The sequence below is a fragment of the Podarcis pityusensis genome (genome assembly GCF_964106645.2).
Source record: "Podarcis pityusensis genome assembly, chromosome: 14".
NCBI lineage: Eukaryota > Metazoa > Chordata > Lepidosauria > Squamata > Lacertidae > Podarcis > Podarcis pityusensis.
In genome coordinates this window covers 10,888,055-10,895,923 of record NC_138039.1, presented here as the reverse complement: position 1 = coordinate 10,895,923, position 7,869 = coordinate 10,888,055, and the positions used below count along the sequence as shown (strand labels likewise).

Below are 7,869 nucleotides of genomic sequence, written 5' to 3'. Positions count from 1 at the left end.
CCCACCGGAGCGGTACCTATTTATTTACTTGCACTTCGACGTGCTTTCGAACTGCTAGGTTGGCGGGAGCTGGGACTGAGCAACGGGAGCTCACCCCGTTGCGGGGGTTCGAACCGCCGACCTTCCGATCAGCAAGCCCTAGGCTCAGTGGTTTAGACCACAGCGCCACCCACATTATTCTTACTGTGGATATGGGGCCAGGGAGTAATGGATCAAGGTCCCTTGGGTGGGAACCAAAGGATAGCTGTGGAGAGAAGCGAGCCCTATGCAAGAGTTTATTTTGTATTGCCCATGCACAAGGTAGACGGAGGAATAGGAGTTGATGCGCTCAATGGGGCTGCTCTTGAAAACAGTCTAAAAAGGGCAACTAGAACAGAATGCTGCAGCCAGAGTGCTGACAGGCATATTAAACTCACATACAACCGGGGTTTAAAAGAGTTGTGCTGGTTGCCAATTCACTTCTGAGCCCAAGTAAAGCCATAAATGACATGGGATCCAAGGATGGCCGGCCCAAGACATTTTGGCACCCGACGTAAACCACAAAATGGTGCCCCCTCCCTCCCAGGAAGAAGGGGTGAGTGAAGATCTACATCAGAAACAATGGGATAATAAAGATTTCGGTTAGGATCTGCTGCCCCTGTTGAGCGTGCCACCTGAGGCAGTCACCTCACCTTGTCTCATGGGTGGGCCAGCCTTGTACCGAAGTATCTGAAGGGATGCCTCTTTCCATACTGACCTGCCCTTTAATTAGTGTCTGATGATGATCCCACCACTTGAGGAAAACTTAGGGGACAATGGTGGATGGCAGGCTTTGGACAATGGTGGATGGACAGGCTTTCCCTACAGGGACCCTGTATCTTTAGAATGACCACTTTGAAGTAAGCTGAGCCCTGACATTGTTGACCTTTTGGCAGCAGCTGAAGACTTTACTCAAGCTTCCTGTTTTGTTCTGTTTTTATCCCCTACTTAATATGCTTTTTTTTAAAAAAAAAAAATCTGCATTAATATCCCACCTTTTTTCTTCAAGGAGCACATGGTTCCTCATGACAACCCTGTAAGGTAGGTTAGGTTGAGAGGCACTGACTGGCCCAATGTCACCCAGTGAGCTTCATGGCTGAGTTCTAAGCACTACACCAGACTGGTTATTGATGTTGCATGTATGTGTTTAACTATGGTATTTTATAATATGGTATTTATATTTTATGAAGTTTTATGTGGTGCATGTCCACCCTGGGTGGGACCAGATGGTAAAGGGTGGATTGTAAATGAGATCGATAAATAAATAAATGCCCTCGTTGTTAAATATGTATTTTTGGATCTGCATTCTTTTAACCAACAAAGAAAAGATGGCCACTGATTTTTGTTTGTGTGTGGTTTTCCCATCACCACCACTAGCAAATCTAAAGACAAGCAGTGCTTTACGCAGCATAGCCATCTGTGTCAAACTAATAGGGCCATCAGTTTCACTAGGGCATATTTGGTTCAAGAAATCTTCTGATAGCAAACTGAGAAGTGACTAATTAGAACATATATTTTTCAGGCCCTGGTAATTGAACATTACAGCTAATGGCTTGTGCCTTTTCATGATCCATTATAAAGATTCCATATGGATACTCTTGTTCACCTTGATGTTTCACTCACCGTGGTTTTCCTCGAGATTTTTGTACCCTGTCAAAACCTTTCTGCTTTCAAAGAGCGTGCCTGCTGGGTGCTATTTTTAGACACTTTAGAAGTGCTACAATTTGAAAATGTGAATTTCTCTGTATCCACAAAATACCATTCTGCAGCCCAAAATCTTTACCATTTTCCCGCCTGAAAACGATGTACTTGTGGAGTAGTTGTAGAATATTGGGCCATCTGTAGAGCTGGTTCAGCAGGGTGTCATTTATCTGTGCTAGTCATCAAACATGGTGCACCTCCACCTTCTTTAAGACCTTATAGTTTTGCATGACCTGGTGAAATAATTGTACAGCTTTCTCCTACAAAAACATGGAAACATTTGCAGCAAAAAAGATTTGCCCTGCTGCCCCACACTCTCCTGTGAGTGCTGAGATGGATGGACCAATGGCCTGGCCACAAGGTAGCTTCCTGTGTTTCTTGACAAAGACTAGTGTTTACAACCCCACTGGGTATTTAGAAAATTCCCAGTTGCTTTAGAAAATGTACCTGTGCAAATCTCTCCTTGAGCATAATCAGAGGCATTGACAGAGCAGCAGGGTCCCCAACTGCAGCAGGTCTTGCCTACATTTTGAAGTAAGGCTGCAATCCTATATACCATGAGTGGGGGACCTTTGGCTCTCCAGATGTTGCTGAACTACAAGTCCCATCATCAATGGTTTATGGTCCAAGTTTTTTTTATGGCTGATGGGAGTTGTACTTCAGCAGTATCTGGAGGTCCAAAGATTTTCGACAGCTGCTGTTATATTTCTTCCACGTAATAGCAGCTTCAGTGGCGATGGTGGTGAAGAAATGAGAAAGAGCCTTCTGGGCTACAATCCTAAGCCCACTACCCCAGCAGACTCAGGTTGCATCCTCACCACCCACTTAAAGCACTCCCATACCACTTTTAACAGACATAAAGGTAAAGGTAAAGGGACCCCTGACCATTAGGTCCAGCCGCGGACGACTCTAGGGTTGCGGCGCTCATCTCGCTCTATAGGCCAGGAAGCCGGCGTTTGTCCACAGACAGCTTCCAGGTCATGTGGCCAGCATGACTAAGCCGCTTCTGGCGAACCAGAGCAGTGCACGGAAACGCCGTTTACCTTCCCGCTGGAGCGGTACCTATTTATCTACTTGCACTTTGACGTGCTTTCGAACTGCTAGGTTGGCAGGAGCAGGGACCGAGCAACGGGAGCTCACCCCGCTGCGGGGATTCGAACTGCTGACCTTCTGATCGGCAAGTCCTAGGCTCTGTGGTTTAACCCACAGTGCCACCCGTGTCCCTTTAACAGGCATACCTTCCCCCAATGAACCCTGGGAATTGTAGTTTACTGGCGCTGGGAATTCCAAACTGCGGGGGATAGGATGTCTCCTAACATCTCTCAACTACAGTTCCCAGGGATTCTTTGGGGGGGGGAAGCCACGTGTTGCTTTAAATGTGCGGCCATGGTTAGGGCTGCACCGTTAAGGCTGCAAGGAACCCAGAGGGAGGAAGCCCCAGTGAGATCAGCGGGGCTTGCCTCCAAGCAAGGCGTGCGCAGAACCGCCGCTCTGCGCGAAAACAAACAACCCAAACCCCCCGTTAAACAGCAGCCGCAACCGAACTCCGAGTCTGCGTTCCACTCGCGGCTCGCACTTTCGAGACCGCCCCTCGCCGCAGCGGCGGCGGCGGCACCGCCTCCTCCTGCCTCTTTGCCGACCGCCCCTAAACCCGCAGTTCCGCCGAGCCCCTGCCCCGCCCTCCATCTCTTTTTTAAAACAGACGCCGGCGAGCGCAGCGCCCCCTGCCGGCCCCCTGTCGAAGCCGCAGGGGCGGCGCTGGTCCCTGTGTGACCCAGAGCCGCGCCGGCCTTCGCCGGGGCCCCGGATGCAAGAGGCCGGGCGGAGCGGGGCACGTCATTGTTCCCCGACGCGGGCAAAGCAGGAGCAGGAGGGGAGGGAGGCGGAGCGGCCGGGCTGAGGCGAAAGGGGAGCCGGCAGCGCCGTCCCAGGTAACTGAAGCGGGAAAGGCTGAGGGGGGACAGCGGGAGCGTGAGGGGGGAAAGCGGGAGAGGGCGGGCGAGGGGCCGGGTGGGCTGCGCCGGGGAGCCGCGCCGGGCTAGGCCGCCCCCTCCGTCCCTCCCCAGGCCGGGGCTGCTCGGCGCGGCCCGTTCCCGCCCCCCTGCTGCTGCGGGAGCGCCCCCTCCTCGCCTCCTCAGCCGCCGCCTCCTCCGCCCGTCGCTTTTTCTCCCGGCGCTTCCCTTCCCGCCTCCCCACTAGGCCCATGCGTGTCCTGGCCCCGCCCCGCCCACTGCCATTTGCCTCCCCTCTTTCTCTCTCTTTCTCTCACGACCCCCCCCCCCACTCCTCAGCCATCTCTGCCCCGGGGTGACCTCCGACCCCCCCACCCCCGCCTCGCGCCCCCCCCAGGCAGCCCCCGTTCCTCTTGCAAATGCCGCCCCCGCGCTCACACAGTGCTAGTGGGGGCTGGGGGTGGAGGCATTATGGGGCCCGAGGTTGGGGGCGTTGGAGATACGCGGGGGATGGGTTCTGTGATACGTGCGTTTTCTGTGGCTGAGGGAGAATTGGGGGGAGCTTGTGAAATGCTTCCCCCCACCCTTCAACCCCGCTTTGCTGCTTATATGGTTTGGGGGGGGGGAGTGCGAGGGAAAGGAAGGGAAGGCAGTTGGGTGGTTTGGAGGGAATGAGGTGTGTATATGTACCTGTGTTTTATGTCTGTGTACTACTGTGTGTATTTCTGGTGTCGTATACACACACGTCCGCATAAAGTTGGTTTTCTTTCAGTGTGTGTCTGTATACTGGCAAGTGTGTGTGTGCATATATACGTTCCTATGCACATTTTATATATAGTTGGGGGTGTAAAGCGTGCGTTTCACACCACTGGTGTTATGTACATACAGAGAGATGTATGTACATTTGGCTTTTAGGGTATTAGTGTGTGTGTGTGTGTGTGTGTGTGTGTGTGTGTATTGCATATACGTATATAGTCATTATGCTTTGGCAAAGAAGTATGGGTATTATACATCCAATTCTTTGTGTGTGTGCACTTCTCTCTGTGCGTATGGTTGTCAGTAGGCTTTTGAATAGTTTGCCCCACTCTTCCATTCTCTGTTTCAGCATGGTTTCATGTGTGCATCGTAGCTGTCTAACACACGGGTCAGCAAACTTTTTCAGCAGGGGGCCGGTCCACTGTCCCTCAGACCTTGTGGGGGGCCGGACTATATGGGGGGGGGGAATGAGCAAATTCCTATGCCCCACAAATAACCCAGTGATGCATTTTAAATAAAAGCACACATTCTACTCATGTAAAAACACCAGGCAGGCCCCACAAATAACCCAGAGATGCATTTTAAATAAAAGGACACATTCTACCCATGTAAAACACGCCGATTCCCGGACGGTCCGCGGGCCGAATTTAGATGGTGATTGGGCCAGATCCAGCCCCCTGGCCTTAGTTTGCCTACCCATGGTCTAACTCCATCTCTAGGAAGGACTTGAGCTTTAGTGTGGAGCAGAGGTCTTGCTTCCTCTGACCTCCCATGGGGGGGGGGGGAGGCAGTTACAGAATTCCCTCTTTTCTTGATCCCATATATACAGTGGTACCTCGGGTTGCATACGCTTCAGGTTACATATGCTTCAGGTTACACACTCCGCTAACCCATAAATAGTGCTTCAGGTTAAGAACTTTGCTTCAGGATAAGAACAGAAATCGGGTTCCGGCGGCGTGGCAGCAGCAAGAGGCCCCATTAGCTAAACTGGTGCTTCAGGTTAAGAACTGACCTCCAGAACGAATTAAGTACTTAACCTGAGGTACCACTGTACTGCTTTTTCTCCCATTTCCTTCCCAGTTTGTGAGTAGCCTACATTGTCTCTTTTCCTCACCTTGGCTGTCCAGATGGGGTAAAGGGGGGGCAGTCCCCACACAACATACCATTAGCCCCAGATTGTCAGCTTTCTTATAGAAAAAAGAAGTGCAGCCCTTCCAGCAGTTTGAGAGCTTCATCAGCTTCTGTGACAGATCAGCTCCATCAGGCCTCCCTCTCCCCTCAGCTGTCATCTGGGGACATAAGGCACCTCCTGGCCCAGACTTGTGCCAGCTGGTCATTACAGAAACAACTCTTTAGAAATTGGTGTCTGAGTTTTTATCTTATTTTCCTCTGCCTGCCTGTTCCTTTCTCCTTGTGTATCATGTGGGTTGTTGTGGGGTTTGTTTGTTTTTTAAAAATGAGAGGTAGGTAGGGACTGTCTTGTTTTGATTGTATGCAAATCACTCTGAGGGCCTTTTTGGTTGAAGAGCAAGGATACAAATGCTCCAAATAATAAATAAAATATTTGTAGAACCAGAGATATTCTCATTTGTTTTGTGAGAAACTTGCCTGCTTCCACCTTTCAATTATGTATATGTGTTTATTCCTCTCCCTTGGAAAAATTCCTGTGGGTGCCCATATCTTATTTCCCTCTTGATTTGTAAGATTGTCTTCACTTTGCCATTTCCTTCTGGTGCCCCTGCTCGTGCCCCTCCCCCTTGCTGCTGAAGGGGTGGGTGGGTTTGAAAGTCTCCTGTCATTCTCTATATAGTATTACTTCCTTTGCTTGGTTGCCATGGACACTACTTCTCAAATGAGTGATTCCTGTACTTTCCCTTCTTCTCATTCTTCCCCCTGTGTCTGGAAATCAGGCTTTGATGTGGTGGGGATGGGAATTCACAGAGACCCGGGTCCTTTTGCATCTTTTAGGTCCATAGCTTATGTGTCCACCTTTTCAGTCCAGTTCATCCTTTTGCCACATCTGATTAGACATGTTGCAGCAGCTGTTGCTGGGTTTGAACAAGGGCGGCGAATCTTGTTTCCCGCATGGACATTTTCTGTATGCACGCTGGCTGTGTGACATGTTGACATCAGGGCCGCGTTGCTCTGTATTTGGCATGAATGATATTATAGCAGCAGCACAATAGATTCCTGTGTAGTAGAGCTGGGAGGGAAAGTATCAATATGCCTCTTCTCTTCCTTGCAAAATCCACCTTCCCCAGGGAGGAATGTATCAAATGCTTCTACCTTCAGTAATATTAATTTCCAGGGATAGGGGAGATAGACATTTTACAGATATTCTACCTTCTGTGTGTACTGACTACCACGCCCCCTACTAAAAACCCATTTTATAGCTTCAGTAGCTGGAAACATACTACTTCAGGCTCTCCTGGCATAAACGATGCTTTGTAAGTATAAAATTGCAAGCACAAATGTATCTTGAAGGCACCTTTAAAACACACAGAGCTGCCTCTTTGCAAGTAAATTGCTTCTTTCGGAATGGAATATGTTAGAAGAACCAGTTAACTTTGTTGTAAAAGACCATAGTGAAATTAAATTGAAAGATTTAGGCACAAGGTCGACAATTGTGGGGGAAAGGAAACAAGAAGCTGGGGAGAATAAATAATTGAGAACAGAAATGGCGGCCGGTGGGGGGGAGGCAGTGCTTGTGCAGAGAGGTTCTGAATCCAAAAAAAGTAAAACAAAATGGAACTACTGGGGGTAATTGCTGGGACTTTACATTCTTAATGGTCGGTATTCTTAAAATAATTACAGCTTTTTAATGAGAGACCTGATGTTTCCAATTAAGGTATTTGATTTTATTGTAAGGTGTGCCCTTGTAAATGTGGTGTACAACATTTCTTCAAACAGACTGAAAATTGGGCAGTTACCTGTTGCTAAATGTTACTGAAGTTTATAGCTGAGCCATCTATCCATCCACCTGCTATGCTATTATAAAATAGAATTTCCCATTATTATTATTATTATTATTAATTGTGTACCGCCCTTCCTCTGTAAATATCAGGGCGGTTTCAACATAAAAATACAAGATAAAAAACATAAAATACACAATAAAAACAAAAACAATTAACCCCCTCCTCCAGTCTGTATTTGCCTTAAATTATCAGGAAATAAATTCTAAACACTTGATGCATTGCAATTTATTGAACTTGTTAAAAAGCATAAATGTTGGCCCATGCAATTTTCTCAGATTGGTCAGTTTTGTTACAGGAATGGGGACCCTGTGCCCTCCAGAAGTGCTGGACTACACGTCCCATAATCCCTGACCATTACCCATTGACTGAGGCTGATGGGAATTGGCATCCAACGACATCAAAAGGGTTCCAGGTTTCCTACCCCTGTAGTATTAATTGTTTTGTTCAATGTTTATAGCAGGGGTCAG

The 7,869-nt window shown here is 48.7% G+C and overlaps 1 protein-coding gene across 2 annotated transcripts in view; it reads left to right on the top strand.

The window, feature by feature from the left end:
• The first annotated feature begins 3,463 nt into the window (after nucleotides 1-3,463).
• Nucleotides 3,464-7,869, top strand: part of USP42 (ubiquitin specific peptidase 42) — a 36,807-nt gene continuing 32,401 nt past the window's right edge. The window contains exon 1 of one of the 2 annotated variants that reach the window (XM_080980938.1): nucleotides 3,464-3,650. The gene's annotated coding sequence lies outside the window, so the exon portion shown is untranslated. The remainder of the gene's footprint in view (nucleotides 3,651-7,869) is intronic. The other variant, XM_080980937.1, reaches the window with a different exon arrangement.